The 20,657-nt window shown below is 42.9% G+C and overlaps 1 protein-coding gene across 2 annotated transcripts in view; it reads right to left on the bottom strand.

Moving 5' to 3' along the window:
- The window catches only part of DPYSL5 (dihydropyrimidinase like 5), a 149,141-nt gene extending 135,652 nt beyond the window's left edge, over positions 1-13,489 (bottom strand). The window contains exon 1 of one of the 2 annotated variants that reach the window (XM_043986523.1): positions 13,220-13,489. The gene's annotated coding sequence lies outside the window, so the exon portion shown is untranslated. The remainder of the gene's footprint in view (positions 1-13,219) is intronic. The other variant, XM_043986522.1, reaches the window with a different exon arrangement.
- Between the last annotated feature and the right edge of the window lie 7,168 nt (positions 13,490-20,657).

Here is a 20,657-nt window from a genome sequence, read left to right as displayed (position 1 = left end):
AGCCTGAGAGGCGCATGTATTTCCTAGTTTCTTAATATATTTGGACTGTTAAAGAATACTATATTATTTAACTGGATAAATTCAGAATATTTTCATTCATCACAATTTTCCACTAACAAAATACAAATTCTCTTTTTCTGTTTGATACTGGGGACAGAAGAACCTTGGAAATAACATTTAATAGAAGTAGCATGACGTGGTGGAGAAAGAGCCAGCCTTGGTATCTGGGAGAGATGGGTTCAAGTCCTACCTCTGATAAAAACTAGCTATGTGACCCAGGGAGAGGCCCAACTTCTCAGTGTTCCAGGCAGCTAAGAATATAAATTGCAGAGATGGAGGGCTATCTATATTGGTGGAAGGAGTTCCTCATTCCTTTATATTAATAAAATCATAGTAATGCTTCCCCTAAAATAACAATAAGTAATAATAATAATACCATCACAGTGAATGACCATGGGTGACAAGACTTGGGGAGGGGGATGTACTATTCTAGGCTTTTACAAAGATGCCCCCTCCTTGAGTCAATGTAGCCAAGTTCTCAGAGGCCAAAGATACTGTGAGTGGTGAGCCATATAAGTGATTCTAATAGCAGTGTCTAAATAAAGGGGAGGGGGAAATGGAGCACTTGACCATAACTACTTTCTGATGCTCTGGGAAGCTAGGTGGCCCAGTGGATAAAGAACCGGCCCTGGATTCAGGAGGACCCGAATTCAAATATGATCTCAGACATTTGACACTTAACTAGCTGTGTCAGCCCACATTGCCCAGCAAAATGATGATGATGATTTTTTAAAAATAAAAAATAACTACTTTCTGACTTTCTTCCAAAGTCTTTTAAGAGTGAGTGATTATGGGGCAGCTAGGTGGCGCAGTGGATAGAGCACTGGCCCTGGAGTCAGGAGGACCTGAGTTCAAATCCGGCCTCAGACACTTAACACTTACTAGCTGTGTGACCCTGGTCAAGTCACTTAACCCCAATTGCCTCACTAAACAAACAAACAAAAAAGAGTGAGTGATTGAGGGGCAGCTAGGGGTGCAGTGGATAGAGCACCAGGCCTGGAGTCAGGAGGATTTGAGTTCAAATTTGACCTCATACACTTACTAGCTGTGTGACCCTGGGGAATTCACTTAAACCCCATTGCCTCAAAAAAAGAAAAAAAAATGGGTGCTTGAGGGAATAGGGAGGCATAAGTAGAATGGAAAGAATGTTAACCTCAGAGTCAGGAGCCCTGGGTTTGAGTCTGCGCTCTGTCATTTAGAACTTATATAACCTTGGATAAATCACCTCTTCTGGCTGAGACTCAGAGGTTCATAGTGGAAGGGACCTTCAGAGGCGTCTGCTAGAGCCAGCTCATGTGAGCTCATGAAAGCTGATTGTTAAATTTTCAATTTATGCATTTGCAACTTGGAAATAGGCAAATCCTACCAACCACGGTCTGCTTGATTATTTTGTTGATTATTTCGCACACTTTTTTCTCCCTGGAAATCTAGTTATCAATCATTTACCAGCACACTACTGCACCTTAGGAACCATCAACTCCAAACTCTTATTATAAAGTTGAAGAAAATAAGTTCCAGAAAGTAATGAGAACTGCCCAAGGTCACACAAGCTGCAAATTGTTGCGCTAGTATTTGCATTTGCATACAAATGCAGAGCTCTCTCCAGAACATCCCCCTAAGTTTCCTCCTTAGGAAAACCTGGATGGATAATTATCTGCACCAAATGAAACAATGTATGTGGGTAAAAGTGCTTTGCTATCTTAAAGTACTATATAAATACAATCTGTTACCATCATTATTATTGCTTCTGCTTTCACGGGGGCTTCCTCATTGCTCCCAACAAGTTCTAATCAGGGTTAATTGAGAAACGGAGAAACTGGTTTTTGTATTTTTGTGCCCATGTGTTAGAGCCTGGATGGAAGTTCACATGGATTTGATGAGAGGGTTTGTGTTTCTATGGATTGAGCAATTGAGATGACACATACAAAATTGAGTAGTGTGGGATAGGGAATTATGAGACACAAAGTATTTTGTAGCTGAGTCAACTTTCTAAAAAGTTGCCAGGTGTGAAATAAACTAATTTTATGCTACAAACTGGAGTTCTGATGAATTTCATATTAAAACACTAAGTACTATGTGACAGTAATAATAGTTTATATTTATATAGTACTTAATTCTTGTTCAGCACGTCACACATTATTTCATTTGATTCTCACAACAACCTAGTAAATCAGGTGCTAGTTTTCTACCCCCATTGTACAGATGAGAAAACTGAGAGTGTCAGCAAGGTTGACTTGCCAAGGTGTCATGTAGCTAGTAAATGGCATATGTGGGATTTGAATCTAAGTCAAAATAAGATCATGGATTTAGAGTCAGGAAGGACCTCAGAAGCCATCTTGTCCAACCCTTCATTTTACAGATGAGGAAACTGAGATTAAAGAAGTTAAGTGACCTGCCTAGAGTCACATAGCTCTGTTACTAAAGCAGGATATGAAGGCAGATTTTAGTGACTGAGTACAGTGGTTTTTTTTCTGCTACAACTACTAAGTCATAGACCTTGAAACCTGAAACGTCTATCTCCACAAGAAATATATTTTCTAGAGCAAAGGATCCTGATTCATATTCATCTTATTTACTAAATAATTATCAAAAATTTCCTTATAATAAAATCAAGACTTCACCTTTTTTAATTTAAACTCGGAAAAATTCCAAAGGAACAAGTTTGTTTCCGTGGAACTCGCCTACTCAATCACACATTTAAACTAATTATTCTTCTGTTACCATTCTCTTACAGATACTAAATCTCAAAAGACAAAAACAATTCTGGGGTGTCTAGGTCGAAATGTGGACAGATTCAATCAGAAAGAATTGCTTGGCAAGTCTTGGAAAGTTCAATATTGTTTTCCCTGACTTATGACACATATTTAACTATGCCCTAAATTTAAGAAGAAAAAAAAAGAGAGAAACCTGCATCTGTATTATTTCCTATTAGCTGACCATAGATTTGAGCTAGAAGTGACATCAGAGGTCAGCTACTTGAACATTCTCAGTCTATAAATGAGGAAAATGAGGCCCTATGAGGTTGTGAACTGTTCAAAATCACACAGGTATTAAATGGTGGAGGCAGGATTTGAAACCAGGTTCTTTGACCCCCAAACCAGTCAATGTTCCTTCTACTGTGTGGTTGGTTTGCTTAAAGATTGCCCAAAGAGGAAGTTCACAAGTAGAAAATTCTCCTTTATTTTCTGGTCTACCCTTATTTGTGAGGATGCTAATTATAACAGAGCTCTCTCTCCAAGGCTTGAGGTGTAAAGTTGGAAAAACACCCCAAACATTTAATTACAGAAAAAGAAAAAAGAGGAAAGGGTCTATTCTATATAGAATTAGAGGAAAAGAGGCGATTTTCTTAAAGCTGTCTTTCTTTGGAGGAGGAGGTGGTGTCCAGACTATGGATTTCTTTTGTGTAGGTATCTGCAGGTATGGAAACTTCCTCTACAAATACACATCAACAACTCCTCAGTAATTTAGAGAAGTGGCCAGGGGCAACAGAAAAGATTAAGAGATTTGCTAATTGCTTCCATAAAAAACAAAAAGGGGGCAACTAGGTGGTGTAGTGGATAGAGTGCTGGCTCTGGAGTCAGGAGGATCTGAGTTCAAATCCAACCTCAGACATTCACTAGCTGTGTGATCCTGGGCAAATCACTTCACCCTGTTTGTTTCAGTTTTCCATCTGTAAATGAGTTAAAGAAGGAAGTGGCAAACCACTTCCAGTATCTTTGCCAAGAAAACCCCAAATGGAGTCATGAGAGTTGGACACCACTGAACAACAACAACTATTAGGTATATTTAATTCTCAATGATTAATATTAGGGGGTATAGGAGAATCACAGATTATACGACTCACAGAATCACAGATTCAGACCTAGAAAGACTTCAGAGGCCTACCTAAACAATCGTCTCATTTTACATATGAGGAAACTGAGCCAAAGAAATAAATGATTTTGCCCAGAGTCATAAATGTCAGAGGTGGAATTTAAAACTGTGGTCTTTTGATTTCAGAGACAGAATTCTTTCCTCTGGGGCACAATGCTTCCTAAATCAAGGAAATAAGAGTGACATATTCCCAAAATTTAATTCAAGGTGATAATTTTAACTTCTGACACCAAAAAACATTTGTTAGATCAGTACAACATAGTAAATGTCCGGGTAGTATTTCCTCTTATTGTTTTTTTTTCTTTCCCCAAGTCTGGTTGAGAACTCATAAGAGAAATGATCAAAAAGCAGGCAATACAATAAAGAAAATGCAAAAAAAAAAATGCCCTAGATAATCCACTGTGGGATGTGAAAATTCTAGAATTGCCTACAAAAAAAAAGATAAACGGATAGATGCCTAAATGGAGGAAATATACCCAAGTGTGCAGGAGTAGGAACAAAATTATACCTAGGAGACAAGGTGAAAGCAAATTCAAAAGTGAGTCTATTTTCTTCATGCTAGCAATATGCATATTGCATTTTAACAGTATGCATATTAAACTTTTTTTCCTTGGTTCTGGAGGAGCAGAACCAGGGAGCCATGGAAGGAAATTTCAGAGAAGCAGCCCTGAGCACTTTCCTAAACAATGTAGCTGGTAGGGGCTGGGGTCTGTGCTCAGGAGGTACTCAAGAATCTTCTGAGGATGGAGTGTGATTACAAAGTGTTATGGTAGGTACCCACACTCCTGGGTTTGCTACAGGTGCAATACAATTGGGGGAATCCCTGAACAAATTCCTGAACAATTCCCAACACTAAACTCACCTGGAAAATGCATTGAGGTAAACCCAATTTCACCAGATTTAGCTAGTTCTTTATGCTTTTTTGCCGAAGGGCTCCTGGGAAGGAGCAGGTAGCCTCTGGAGCCAAGAAACCCTTTTCAGCAACTGTTCATGGTGACAGTATCTTTTTCATTCCTTATGTTTCCAATTTTGAGTTTCCTTTGTTTCCTCTCAAGGCCCATTTCTTGGATCAGATGCTTGCATCTATACAGCCCAAGGGATGGCTCACAAAACCTAGTTCTAGAAGGCCCCATATGTATGACTAAGCCTAATCTATGAGGGGGGCTTCCTAACTGTTGGTAGCTGCCAGGTACTAGGCCTGTGCTTCAGGAGGCTGCCGAGTTAATTCCCTTTACTGGAGTTCTCTGGGATTCTTGCCTAGCCATGATGCTCTTTGGAAGGGGTAAGGTTACTGCTCAAGCAAAGGTTGGGCTGGAAGGCAGACCTCTGAAATCTCTTAAGATTGAATTCATAGGATCCTATGAATTCATGCTAAACCTTATGCCATGACCCTATTTACATTCTCTCCTTTTATCTCAATTTAGTAAATATAGGGAGGTCTGCAACTCAGAATATCACATATATTCTGCTGCTGCATTTGTAAAGACTAATTTTGGGGCAGCTAAATGGTGTAGTGGATAAAGCACTGGCCCTGGATTCAGGAGGACCTGAGTTCAAATTCAACCTCAGATACTTGACACTTACTAGCTGTGTGACCCTGGGCAAGTCCCTTAACCCTCATTGCCCTCCCCCATTGCTTCCCTTCAAACATTTTAAGTCCTTTTTTTTTTTCAATTATCAGGCATTTGTTTTTCTCCTCTAATCTCCTATTCCCTTTCCCACTTCCTCACCCCCCTCATTGTCCCTCCCAAAGAAAAACAAAACTTTTGTAACAAGTAAGTACTGCCAGGCAAAACAAATTCTTATTGGTCAAGTCCCAAAAGGTGTCTCATTCTACATATTAATCCACTCTCAACATTTAAATATGTAATTCAATGTTTGGGGGATAGATTCCTACCCAGGCTCCCCACCAGTCAAATTAATCAACAAATATTTATTCCACACTTACTATGTACCAGGCATCGATTCTGGAGACACACAGACATAAATGAAACAGGCCTTGCTCTTCAGGACCTTCCGTTCCATATAGGCTGCAGTCATCCATCTAATAAAGCTACTCCACAAGCATGGCATGATTGGTCTCCCACCAGCACCACATTGGCAAGTGAGACCAGGTGCTGCCTCACAGCCTCCAGCTTCACGATAACCACTTAGGTTGTTTCTCTGTTGAATTTTACTCTTTTGGTCCTTGGCCTGGGTGGTATCTGGTCTTGAATGAAACTTAACTTTGAGAAACCAGAAGTCCAAAGTTTCCACAGGAATCCCATCTGAGGACTCTCAGAGGTACCATAAACCCAGCTCACAAGTGTTACCTGATCAAAATATCCTTTCAATATTATGTGAGCTTTTCAACATGGCCTGAAGGGCTTTTTTTTTTTTTTTGCGGGGCAATGGGGGGTTAAGTGACTTGCCCAAGGTCACACAGCCATTAAATGTCAAGTGTGTCTGAGGCGGACTTTGAACTCAGGAACTCCTGAATCCAGTGCGGTGCTTTATGCACTTCGACACCTAGCTGCCCCCTGAATGTCTTTTGTAACAACAACAATAGGCTAATGTTAATAAAGCACTTTAAAACTAGCAAAGCACTTTCCAGATATTATCTAATTTCTAACTGAATGTACATGTCTTGAGGGTAAGAAAGTATCTAGCCAGAGGTCCGGTGGTAAATGTTTAATGACTAGCTGCTGCTGCTGCTGCTGTGTGTGTGTGTGTGTGTGTAGAAATATCTACTCCCGACACATTTTTAAGTGTATCTGCATTAACATTATTCCATTATTTTCTTAGATCTAATCAACAAAACAATATCTCAAGCCCTGTTTTGTAGCATTTTCAACAATATTCTGAAATGTTTCTACTAAAATTTAATAAATCAGGCTCTTGAAGACATGTATGAATTAACTCCCTCCTGAACACTGATGCATTTAACATAAGCACCTAGTACAGTTTTAATTCCAATAGCCCATCCTATGCATCAGTGATTTGTCATTAGAGAACTTCATGGTGGCGAGAACTCTTTTCCCCAACAAAAATTGTAACCTGTTTATGACTTAGAAACTAAATTCCAGAAGCTACCTGAATCGAGATTTCTATGACATCCTCAGGGTCACACAGTTTAAGTGTCCAGGCAGGACTTAGAGCCCAGGTCTTTCTGAGATCATGTTGAACACTCTCACATAACACCCTTACTGCCTTTCCATATAAATATATATGGATTTAGAGCTGGAAGAGATCTTGGAAACCAATCCAACCCACCCCATTTACAGATAATGAAACCAATAACCAGAGCAAAGAAGTGATTTGCCCAAGTTCACACAGGTACTAAGTGACAGAGTAGAATTTGAACTCAGGTCCCAACTCCAAATCCATTGTCTTTCTAACGGAGCATGTTGCCTTTCAAATCAATTCAATAAGCACAAACATGAATTTATGATTTATCTTCTTGTATTTCCTAATAAAAGCCGTTAGAATGTGAAATCAATCCTAACTTACTTTTGATATCAGAAATCTAACAAGAGTTAAGAAACTGAAATCCAGCTGCTACCCTTCTGGGTGCCAGAATGATATGGAGGAAAGCACATGGGTCTTAGAATTCCTTTGTAAAGAATTACACGCAGGCAGTCTATTTAGGAATAAAGAAACAGGCTTATTGGGGTACAACGAGAACTCTTGGCCAGGAGGAAGGTTTAAACACTTTCCTCCCCAATAGAATGGGGGACACCCTTTTATAGATGGCGCAGGGGTAAAATGTCCCCTTCTTGGGTGGTGGGTTGGGGTAGTTTAATGAAGGGTTGTGGGCAATCTGGCGATGGGCGGTAACTCTGTCCTCCCGGTGGGTAGCGAGCAGTCTGCTGGTGGGCGGTTTCTTTGTCCCTTCTCTGGTGGCAGCTAACGACTAACAGGATTACAGCATGGAGAGGGTGAAGAGGACTGGAATGCAGGGTGGTGGTCCTGGGGCCTAGCTCCGTTTTATCTCGTGCTGCGTATCTCTTTTGGTGTGTGTCTGTCTTTTGGTTGAGCTCAAGGGGAAGGTTCTTGATCTCAAGGGAAAACTCCTGGGGTTTCAAGAAAAAAGTCTCCTTGACCTCCCCAGACAACTTCTGGGGTAACTGGGGCCCATAATACTCCTATAACACAGCAAGGAGAATAAGGTAGATATTTGCAAGGAGCTATGCCGATAGGCTGCATGAAGGGTTCTACCCATATGCTTGGCATGGGTACAGAATTCCCCTATACATGTGCTGGAGGACCTAAAATGATCTTTTGGAATACCTATGGGCCATAACTGCTGTGCTCATACAGACCTTTATTCCTTATCTTTTTTTTTTAGTGAAGGCAATTGGGGTTAAGTGACTTGCCCAGGGTCACACAGCTGAGTAAGTGTCTGAGGTCAGATTTGAACTCAGGTCCTCCTGACTCCAGGGCCAGTGCTCTATCCACTGTGCCACCTAGCCTCCCGCTATTCCTTATCTTTTTGGGTTCATGAACCCCTGGGAGTGGACATGCAGCTGACCCAAGTAGCCACAATATTTAAGCATAGTGGGGTCTGGCTGGAAGGGAATTACTCTCAACACTGCCACCCACAAAAGGGAAGAAATCACCCACTCTCATCATGGGATGTGACCTAGAGGAAAGCTTTTTAAACTGTGGGTGGAGATCCACATGGGGTCGGGTAACTGAATATGAGGGCTGAAAAAAAATTGGCAGTAAAGGTTTGATTTGTATATCAATTTTAGGTACCCGTATACTGGGGTTGAGTAAAAATTTCATGAGCTAAAAGGGGTTAATAAGCCCTAGGGGCAGCTAGGTGGCAGTGGATAGAGAACCGGCCCAAGAGTCAGGAGGACCTGGGTTTGAATCCGACCTCAGACACTTAACACTTACTAGCTGTGTGACCCTGGGCAAGTCACTTAACCCCAATTGCCTCACAAAAAAGGGGGGGGGCATCTAGGTGGTGCAGTGGATAGAGCACTGGCCTGGGAGTCAGGAGGACCTGAGTTCAAATCCAGTCTCAGACACTTGACACCTACTAGCTGTGTGACTCTAGGAAGTCACTTAACCCCAACTGCCTCACACACACAAAAAAAGTTTAATAAGCCCTGACCTAGACACTATCTAGGCCGCCTAGCTTCTTAAACTATAGGTTGAGACCCATAGGGAATGGATAACTGAATGTGGGGGTTGTGAAAAATTTCTTGGGTGAAAAGGGGGTCACAAGTGGAAAAGTTTAAGAAGCCCTGATGTAGTTCAGTCTGTTCCTGGTTAAGAATCCTGTCTACCACCATCCCCTGGCAAGTGGGCAAAAAGACAGTGCCTTGAAGATTTCTAGGAATGGGAAGGGTCATTCCACTTTGGGTACCTCTAAAATTTAGGGAGTTTTTTCTTACATCAAATCTAAATAATTAGATCTTTGAAACGTCTACTTATAGCTCCTAGTTCTGCCCTCTGGTGTCAGAAAACCAAGTTAAAGCCTTCCTTCCATGTGACAGTCTTCAAATACTTGAAGGTAGTTATGTTTCACACCCCCCTTCCCTGTCTCCTGTGACCCTGTCCCTCACCCCACCAGTTTCTCTTCTCCAGACTAAATATCCTTTAAACTCTTTAACCAACTCTCAAGGTGCATCCAGGATTGAGAATCAGGGAGATGCTTGTAAAGTATACAATTAGTGGAAGAAATTAAGAGCTGAAAAATACCTAAAAAAGAGGCATAGACATTACAAAAATGATACTATTCTAAAAGACAAAGTTCATTTTAACCATTCCTCCATGTGATAGCTGAAAACCTATCCATCTACAAAATAAGATAATGAAATCTCAATGTCAAACGTTTGGATTTGTTTCTAATTATTGAGCTTCTTATGATTTTTCCAAGATTTTTACTCTAGGTTTGCTGTGTATTTAAAATGCTAACTCTGGCTGCCCTCTTCTTACATATTTTATATTTGGTTAAAAAGCTCAGATGATTAATACTATTATAGTCAGTCCTAAACCAAGATTCTGGGAGATTAAAAGTCAAATCCTTAAGTATTTTTCAAATCCTAAATTCATTCCTACCCATGAAGTAAAAAAATCCATTGCTACTTTTGCAGGAAACACACTTTGGCCCAGCCAATAAGTCTTATTCTGCTCAAAAGCTGCCTGGGGAAGCAGTTAAGTTCTCCAGCATTTATTTGTTTCTTATTAAAATGTGGTAACCAAGTAAAAAATCTTGGAAATTATGTACTCAAAAGAAGCTCACTGAGGCATCTTTTTCAAAATACAGGGAAGAAACAGGAGAAAGGCCAGAATGAAGTACAAACAGGGGCAGTGTTTAAAAACTAACAGGTTGTACTTAATATTAAAAAAGGGAACTGTGCATAATAGAGACAATGCAGCTTCATACATGATCAGATTTTTGTTCTACTATATATAGAAATGTCCTTTTATTTGTTTTTATGTTAAATTCAGGAATTTTCAAAAATTAAAAAGGGAAATTCATACTCTGAGTGATGGCCTGAAGAGAAGGAAGAGGAAAATTTCATTTGTTAATGGAAAGACAAACTTAAAATTAATTAGCATTTTCTTTTGGAGCATGATTAAGTCACATTATTAGTACTGTCTCTGTCAAGCTCTGGTTCAGTTCTTATTCTCCTAAAAGTATCTTGGAAACAAACTGCCAAACTTTCATTAAAAAAAAATCAATGCTTCCACAGTGCTTGGCACATAATAGAAAACTTCCATGGATGGATGCTTATTTATTAGTTTTAAATAAGCATCATCTCTAATTTTGTTATTTGCTAAACATCTTCTAAGCAACAAAAACAAAAAGATAGGCACATATGGTGTCAATAGATTTGGAGTCAAAGCACATGGGCTCAAAATTCTACTTTTTGTCACCTTGCTGCTTGTGTGACCTTGGGCAAGTCATTTAAACTCTCTGGGTCTCAGTTTCCTCATTTGTAAAATGAGGAGTTTGGACTAACTGGTCGTCCCTGGGGCTCCCTATATCCATGATCATACATGTCAAGTTACAGCTAAAAGAAGAATTTCAATTGTAGCTCTGACAACCATCATGAATTTTAATTGCAGCGCTGACAACACTGATGGATCAACCTAAAAGGTAATGAATTAGAGAGGGACCCTGCCACATTCCTGATTATTTTGTGCTTCAATAAAAAAAAAAAATCTCCTTTCCCCCACCAGGGCATCCACGTCCTAAATTAGGTCGGGAGACAATACAAGAGATCGGAACCGACAGACTGGGTGTGGTCATTTGGCAACAGACCCGAGGCCCATCCCTCTTCCCCGTTATGCTACTGAGAAATGAGAATCAGCTCTACTCTGGGCTGCTTTTTAGAGGAGTCTTGTTCCAAATTTCACCAGAAGCATCCCCAACCATGACGACTTCCTTTTACACACGCACGTGTAAGCAGTCATACCAGACTCCTCGAGAGACAAAGCCCCGTCTTTTAGGCAAAAGAGACCATAAGAATAGGGTTTGGCATATTAAAGGCTCCCAAAGAAGACATACTTGGCTACGACTCGAACGCCTCACCACATTTCTGATACTAACTCCACAGAGCTAGGTAGACTGTCCACAGACTGAAAGCACCAGAAGCACTAGGGGGTGGGGACAGCGCAAGTAGCCCAGATCTGTAATTCGGGCAGGCTGGAGCAGCGCATCCAACTCGCCACACACACCAGACAGGATTCACCCCCAAGTTTCGTCTCAAGGGGGAAGACGAGGGTCTGTCTGACACTGGCAAACATTGGCAGGACATTCGGCAAAATAAAGCCATATTTTAGTATTTGACCTTACTGTTCAATAATATCTTCAATAAAAATCATTCTTGACCAATAAGGTAGGAATTGGCCTCCCCCCCTTTTTTTTTTTCGGGGCGTGGGATGGGGGGAAGGAGGGTATTCTTTCCCAACTTATAATTAATCCGAACGATTTCAGTAATGTTTTCACATTTCACCAACTGGGGGAAAACATCTTAGGACATTCTCAAGCCAGTACGTTCTGCTGGTCTGAGAGCCTCCGAGCTTCAAAAGCGGAAAAGGTGGGTGGGTTGGAGATCCGTTGGGTTATCCCCAAATGTGTGGCCAATCTCCCTCCCCCAATCTCAAGCTTTGAAACAAAGCTCCATCTGGCTCATATTTTACTCTTACCTTTCTCCAGCCCCCAGAGTCTCCCTAAAATCTAGTTTAGAGTCTCGCCCCGCTCAGAGACCTCTTCCCAGCCCCCAGATTTTGCATATCCACACACCCTTGATTTTGCACATCAAATCGTACACCCGAACACCCACTTCGGAGGTCTTTTTTTCCCAGCTCGCAACCCAAAGCACAACTCACCCCACCCAGTCTCCTGCCTCCACCCTTCCTCTCCCCAGAAATCCAAGCTCCCTGCCTTTTTTAACAACACTCCCCACCCCGCCCTTCCACCCCCATTCTCATTCAAGAGCCCAGCCTAAAGGCTCCATACCCATCTCGCTCCCCAAAGCTTGCAAGGGGGAACTTTCGCCTTTTTTTTAGAGCCAGGTTGCCTGAAAGGCTCGGAGAGCTTAATAATAAGTCCAGGCATCTTCCTTGCCCTTAGAGCTTAGCTGTGGCGAGGTGGTCTCTTTGTGGCCCTGGGCAGGTGGCGGAGGCATGTGGTGGTGCCGCGCCCTCTCCCTGTCGCAGAGCGGGGACTAGGTTGGGAAAGAATAGCAGTCAACCCATAGCTAAAATCCCGATTCTTGGGGCCACAATCAGGTCGAGGGGCACGGGGGATGTGGACCAGAGACCTCGCAGCGCCTGGAAGGGGAAGGGACCAGAGGGGGGCTCATGCACCCCGGGGCCAGGCCGGCTCAGCCTGCAGCAACCCACCATCAGCATCTCAATACAGATTGCCCTCCTTAATCTCATTCCTCACGCTCTCCCCCGACTCCCAATGCAACAACAGCTTCCGCTGCATCCCGTTCTCCTCCTGCACCACCCCTCTCATCCTCAGAAGCCCTACCAGAGGCCACCCAGACCAGGCCCTCTGACCTCCGGGCTCCCGCCTCTAGTGCGTGTGTGCGAGGGTGGTGGCCGTGCTGGGGTCGGGGGCGGGGGGGGGGTGTAATACATACTCCCACCCTACCTCCTCCGCCCCCTTTAGGAGTCGGGATGGGGGGAATTACCTCCCTCCTGGTGCGTTCGGGGATTATTTCCTCCCCATCCCTCCCACGCCCTTTTGTAAGGCTTCACCGAGGTAATAAGAGGGCAGATGACGCTGCCGCTGTCACTCGGGGAAAAGCCCACTGCCCACTATGCCATCACCCACTCTGGCTGGCTGCCGCCGCTGTAAGCTCCTGCGGACTCCTCCGTCCTCCCGTAGCTGTGATCTCCCTCAGTGCCGCTGCTGGGCTGGGGACGTGGATGCTCGGAGTGGGGAAGGCGGCTACTGCCGCTGCTGCTACCGCTACCGTGGCGATCCGGCTCCGCCGTGGCCGCGCACTGCGTTAGGTAACCCCCAACACACTAACCTAGAGCTTGGGGATGGGAGACGGAGTGGGGCGGGGGTAGAGGGAGGAGCAGTTAGGGTGGGGGGAGAGTAATGCGAGAGGGGGACCGGAGGATGAGGGTGGGGGAGAGGGCACTGAGGGATCAGCCTCAACCAATCACTGAGCGCTTGGCTCCGCCTCCCCCCGTCTGCACCCCACAGCCAAGGCTCCTAGCTTAGGAGTAGGCAGATAGGGAGCATCCCTCTTCCAATCCTTTAGTCCTCAAGGCGGGGGGGGCTTCGGACTACGACTCCCGTCAGGCTTTGCTACAGAGCCGGGAAAGAAGACAAGTGAGAGCCGCAGGAGGAACCGACTGCACAGCCCACGCCCCTCTTCACTCGTTCCCTTTTGGTTTCCATAGTGACCAAAGACACTTCACAAAGCCCTGGGCTGGCGGATCTCCCTAGAGAACTCCGGGAAGAGAAGAGGGGCGGGGACCCCAAAGGAGGCCCACCGCTCCCCTCCCACCCCTGATCCCGCTCCGGAGCCCGCCGAGGGCCCCAGTGGAACTTGAACAATGGCACTAACGAGCCGGGGGATTCTCCCGGTTGCTCAGCCCCAGACCTTGGCGAGGCTGGCGGCTCCCCAGCTGAACTCCCCGCAAGCTTCCCCTCCGGTCTGGTACTCTCGCTGTTTCCAGGGCCCTCTCCTCCCTGTAGCGGGCAGTTTTCAGGAGCTTAGTGATCGAGTGGAGTGCACACACGTCTACTACAATGCACACAAAGTAGAAATCTCCTGCTGTAGGTCTTATGCTTCCTAAAAACCTTAATTGGTAACGGTTTCCTCCTGGCACAGGTTAAGTTTTGAAAATGGCGCCCCTAGGGTTGCTGTCCACCAGAATGTGTAACGCTGACTTTAACAGCACAAATAAAGACCTCAGTGTATTAAACGTGTGCATTTCTTTTTCTTAAACTAATGGCAAAAGGAAAGGGAAAGAAAAGTATTGGGGATGGGGGAAGGGCGCGGGCACGGCTCAACCACACACCTGCCTCTGAGCTTTGTGTTTCATGGTATATATTACTGCAGGTATCAGTCTTGTATATTTTACTGAATGGCTTCTCGTTGCATAAAGCACAATCCTCCGAATCCAGAGCTTTCGTTTTTAAAAATACAAATATTGATAGCTTTACTTGCACATCACTTTCCTTTCTAAACAATTCCCTTCCTTACCCAGAGAGCCATTCTTTGTAACAAAGAATTTTTTAAAAAACCACACACACCAAAAACAAAGAAGCGAGGGGCTGCTGGGGGCGGGGGTGGGGGAAAGCAAGTCTCACACCCAAAGTCCCTGAAAGGATTGCTAAGAAGGGGAGGTGTATTTCCTCATTTCTTCTTTTGGGTTAAGCTAGGTCATTATAATTCCACTCTTTCAGTTTCCTGTTTGTTGCTTCTTTTGTTTTTTTGAACCCAGACTTTTGTGACGAAGTTGCCTATCCTTTTTCTGGGATCTCTTACATTACAGTCATTGTGTGGCCTTCTCTCTAAAGTCAGGTTGCTTACCCTATCACTACAATTCTAAACGGTTTAAGGAAGAAAATGGCTTTAGGCTTCAGAAATATGAGTAAACTTCTGAGGAATTATCTCCCCTTCACCCCCAACCAGTGGACCTCTGGGAATATAGCAAAGGAGACAAATGAGATTCCCAGCTTTAAAACCAAACCTCCCCAGGTGCATCCTCAGGGCAATGCTGTAATACTAGAATAGTTTAGCTAGGTGAGGAATGCCTCTGGGGATATATCCAAGCAAAGTTGCTATTTCCTATTCCAACCCAGAGACAGTCACCAGAGGGACCCCTCCCCTCTACTGCAAAAACCATGTGATAAGCAGTACATTTACAGCTGCGGGAAAAGAGCATTAATCAAAACTAGCAAAAATATCCCCCTCTGCCCCTTCCCCCTTAGATTCCTCAAGGTGTCCCTAGCTTTGGATCTCCTGGGTCAGTACCTGGCTGGTCCTGGGCTTCTTTTGTAGAGGTAACACTAGTGGAAAAAGTATTAATTTTGGAGGCAGAGTATAGCAGGTTCAATCCCAGCTCTGCTACTTTTTAGGATTAAGCTCCATTGGCTTATTTTCACTTCTTTGAACACTCCATCTCTTTTGCACAGACTGTTTCACATACCTGCAATACTTTAATTACTCACCTCTGCCTCTTTGTCTCCCTCACTTCAAGACTCAGCTCAAATACCAACTTTTTGGCCTTTCCCAATTCCACCCCCACCCCAGCCTTCCCCTTTTACATTACTGTCACCTACTGTACATGGGGGAGCTAGCTGGCAAAGCAGATAAGAGTCCTGGGCCTGGAGTCAGGAAGACTCATCATCTTCCTGAGTTCAAATCTGGATTCAGACACTCTAGACAAGTCACTTAACCCTGTTTGCCTCGGTTTCCTCATTTGTAAAATGAGAAGGAAAATGGCATACCACTCTAGTATCTTTGCCAAGAAAACCCCAAATGGGGTCACAAAGAGTCAGACACAACTCAATAACTATGTGCATATTTTTGCATGCACCTAGTTATTTACATGCTATCTCCTTTATTGAAATATAAAGACTAGGGGTTTTGTTTCTGTTTTCTGTTTTTGTTTTTTGCCTTTCTTTGTATCCCCTGTGTACAGCACAGTCGCTGGTACACTCTAGGCACTAAATAAATGCTTGTTGGGCTGTTACCTGTGTGATGTTAGATAAGTTTCTTACTAACTCTGTGGGTCTCAGATTTTCCCCCTGTAAATCAAAGGGTTGAATTAAGTGAATTCTAGGTTCCCTTCCAGATCAAAATAGACAATAGATATAGCAGTGACTGGGACAACTGTAATAGTTCTGTGTTAGATGCACTGGGTCACACAAACTCCAGGGAGATGGTGTCTATTCTATGCCTCTTGTGAGCAGCACTTGACATTCAGAGTGCCTCTACTGTATCCCTCCATGTAACCATGCAACAGCATTACAAAACCTAGGTATTCAAGAATCTAATGGAGATAGAATGTGATTACAAAGTGTGTTAAGAAGGTTGGTACCCACACTCATGGGTTTGCTACAGGTGCAATACACCTGGGATAAATCCCTAATCATAGATCCAACACTGAACCAATCTGGAAAATGCATTGAAGTGAACCAACATTACCACCTTTAGCTGGCTTTTGCTAGAAGGCATGCTGGAAAGGCACAGGTAGATGCTGGGGGCAGAAAGCATTTTCATCAGCTGCTTATAATCATAAGCCATATCTCATTAGTTCTTTATGTTTCCAGATGTTGAGTTTTCTGCTTGTTTTCTTTCTAGGTCCATTTCTTAGATCTGATACTCACATCTAGATGGCACAAGAGATGGCTACAGGACCCAGCATCTACAGGGCACCATATGTGGAACTGAGCTTAATCCAAGGATCTTCCAACTTTCTAAAAGTATCTAATACCTCTTCAAATATGGGGCCCTGAAAGCTACATCAAGGTTTAAGGCATGATATAGATCAGCAACCACTGAAAACAAAGCTCATGAGCCCCGACTGAGGGTTTACTTTTACTAGATCAAACCAGAGAACATATTAATTCAAAACTAAAGGAATATGTAATTAAAATAGAATAGCAAGGAAAATAATAATAACCATAAACACATAGCACTTAAATAGCACCTACTATAAACACTTTGCAAATATCTCATTTAATCCTCACCAACAACCCTTGGAGGTGGGTATTATTTTCTTCATTTTACACTTGAGGAGACAAATAATGGTTAAGTGACTTGCCCAAGGTTACATTGCTAGTAAGTGTCTCAGGCTAGATTTGAACTCATTTCTTCCTGTCTCCAGTCCACTATCCACTCTATCCACTAAGCCACATGACACAGCCTAGGGAACTTTTCTGGCTCCAAAGCAGCCATGAAATAATTTCTCTTGGTATCTTTTATTCTGAAGATGTCATCTACTAGCTTTCCTCTAAACTGTGTGAGCTTCTGCGATCATCAGTGAGATGTCTTCTCTGCTGTGTTGCCATCTGCTGTTTTTTTTACTGAATTGCAACTGTTCCATTTTTTTTTTTTCTGCAGGGAAGTCAGGGAGATCTTTTGCAAGATAACTCCATGGTCAAAGGCTATTTCCATTCTTTTTTTTTTTTAAGTAGGTTGAATTCACAGGACAGAGCATGCCCTCCTGACATCTCATAAAAGTTATTTTATCACTCATTTTTAAAGTTTGTATTTTAAAAGTAAGTTTGGTTTTAATTTCATTAGTTTCATGAATAAAAATGTCCACTATGATTTAGAATTGAATAAATATTTGCCTTAAAAACAAAATGAGGGGGCGGCTAGATGGCGCAGTGGATAAAGCACCGGCCCTGGATTCAGGAGTACCTGAGTTCAAATCCGGCCTCAGACACTTGACACTTAACTAGCTGTGTGACCCTGGGCAAGTCACTTAACCCCCATTGCCCCGCAAAAAAACAACAACAACAACAAAAAAAAAACAACAACAAAAAAAACAAAATGAAGCATAAACCCTAATGAATGGGTTTATGTTTCCCCAACTGAACCTCACCAATCAGCCAGCCAACCATCTGGCAAAGGCATTTAGGTCAAGATTTCTTTTGAATTGCTTAGCTTCTGCCTCAGTGACCACTTTCCAAGGCCTACTATCTGAATTGGAATGAGAAAATGCCTTACAACTCCAGTGCCTCTGGCATGAAATGGAGGTAAGCTTCATTACCCAGGATCAATCAACATTTATTAAGTGCCGACTATATGCCAGTCACTGTGCAGGATCTGCACTTTAGTATGACTGAAGGATCCAGGGACAGGTAACATTTAGCATACTTCTGCTTTCCCTGCTTAGGAATCCAAAAACAATCCTTCAGTATTGATGCTTACTTATACATTCACATCTGTCCATCCATTCATCTATTCATTCATTTATTTAAGAAGTACTTATTAAGCAAATGTTAATTAAACAACTTTGTTGTTGTTTAGTTATGTCTGACCCTTCATGACCTCCACTTGAAGTTTTCTTGGCAAAGATATTGGGGTGGTTTGCCATTTCCTATAGATACTACAAATATAAATAAATAACATAAATAACTATCATACCAGCAACATTCCTTCTCAACTACATTCTCCATTTTACAGGTTACACATTAGCTTCTCCAGGGATGATTATTACCTCAGGTTCAAAAGTATAGTTTGTGTTTCTGGGTTCCTACACAATTAGTTCAAACCAAAGGCATTTCCTAAGATGATATATTAAGAACAAGAGCTAAAAATCATTCTCTCATGTAAACCTAGGGCATTTTTATGGTTCACTGGTCTCAGTTGTGTCCCACTCTCTGTGACCTCATTTGGGATTTTCTTGGTAAAGATACTGGAGTTGTTTCCTTCTCTAGCTCATTTTATAGATGCGGAAACTGAGGCAAACAACATTAAGTGACTTGCCCAGGGTTGCGCAACTAAGTGTCTGAGGTTGGATTTGAATTCTGGTCTTCCTGACTCCAGGCTCAGAATTCTATTCACTTTACCACCTAGCTACCCCCAAACCTAGGCATACTCTCCTAGGAATACACATGGCATCTGTGAGAAGAGTAGGCACAAACCTCAAGTATAATAGTAGTGGAACCTTGAGAAAAGGAAACATATGTGATTAAGGCAACTGACACTTCAGTACTATGGGGGTTTGGCATCCTTTTTTCCCCTCACGGAATCCTCATAATGATTGTTTCTTGATTTCCAGGCTTGTCCTGTTTTGAATCGACAGCTCTCTTTTCTGCTACAAGTTCCTTGACATTGCAACAGCCCTTATGTAACTGTGTCTATGTCTGTCTGAATATGTATGTATCTCTATTCTCTGCTCTATCCAAATTGCCACAAATTCTCAAGTTGTTTGATAGGGTGTCTCCTTCTGGGTGAGTAGCTCTGGTGCTAGACATCATAGCCTATGGTAGGGAGAGGAGGGAAAATCTGCTCCAACCCCACTGCCTTCTGGCTGTTAAGGGCTAAAATTCTAGCTAGTCTGTCTAAAATATCTAATGAGTGGTCACCAATAAATTATAAGCTTTAGCAAGAGTTAGACTTTTAAGCATTTATTAAGGAGAATAAGAATTTGGTAAAGAGAGAGAGAAAGGCCTACATTCATCTATCTATTAAAGGGAGAGTGCATTTCTTTCTCCCTTCTCCACTGGAATCCTCAGGAAAGAGCCTCAATCAGAGTACCAGGCTCCCCCTTCTTCCTCCCACAAGCAAACTTCGCTTCCTGACGCCAAAGAAAAGACGCATGGTCTTGCCCTCAAAGACCTTCACCTCATGGCGGAGCTCTTCTACAGTAAGTCTCCAGCATGTGGTGTCATTCCAATCATTACATGGCATAGGCACAGCAGTCTCCTTCACAGAGCAGTTCCAGCTTGGATGAACTCCATTTGACTCACTATTGAATGGCTTGTCTTTTCCGGGACGCTTGGGTTTTAGCCCATCTTTTGCCTCTACCCTAGAAAGGGAAATCAGGCTCTCCTTCTGATTCAGTTTTTCATAAAGGGATCAACAAGCATGGTCACTGCTTCATGCTTAGTTTACAATCTCAGTATCTTGCTCTTTGCTCTCTGTGATTGCATTTTGGACTTTCTGGGCTGATTGGATGGTCAAAAACCGATTTTCCTGAACTCTTTCCCAAGTTAAACATTTGCTCTTCCCAGAAAATCAACCAGGGTACTTTTGGGTCCCATTAGTCCATAGTCCCAAAGCCTCGATAACTCTAGTGACTTTGGAAGGCTATGAGCCATAGTTCTTTCAAGTGTATTCCCTAATACTTTGTATTAACTAGAGTCTCAGCAAAGTTTATGTTAAGTGACACAGTTCTTAAACAGTCCAGAAATTAACATTCTTCCTTTAAGGTCTAGGCTTTCAATGGCTGGTGGGTCTGGGAATTACATTTAACTTCAAATTAAACAAATTGACACCATTTTACAAACTCTTATAGGTTACTGCTTATCCTGGTGCTTGTGTAACAACATAGAATTGTTGGCTCTGGTAGAGATAGTGCTTGGGCACTCCTCCTTTCCATCTCTTACCAAGTGGGACCAAGTCCTTCTGGGCTCAGTCCAGTAGCAAGTATTATTGGTGCTAGTCCCAACTGGGGTTGGGGTGGTTAGACTCCACCTCTGAAACTAACTATTCCCTATTTGTAGGTTCTAGCCTAGTTGTCGGTTTAGCCTCCTCCTCCTCTAGCTCATGAGCCCTGTCAAAGTAGTG

Source organism: Dromiciops gliroides, chromosome 2 (assembly GCF_019393635.1).
Source record: "Dromiciops gliroides isolate mDroGli1 chromosome 2, mDroGli1.pri, whole genome shotgun sequence".
Taxonomy (NCBI): Eukaryota; Metazoa; Chordata; class Mammalia; order Microbiotheria; family Microbiotheriidae; genus Dromiciops; species Dromiciops gliroides.
This window is presented reverse-complemented; position numbering and strand designations above follow the sequence as displayed.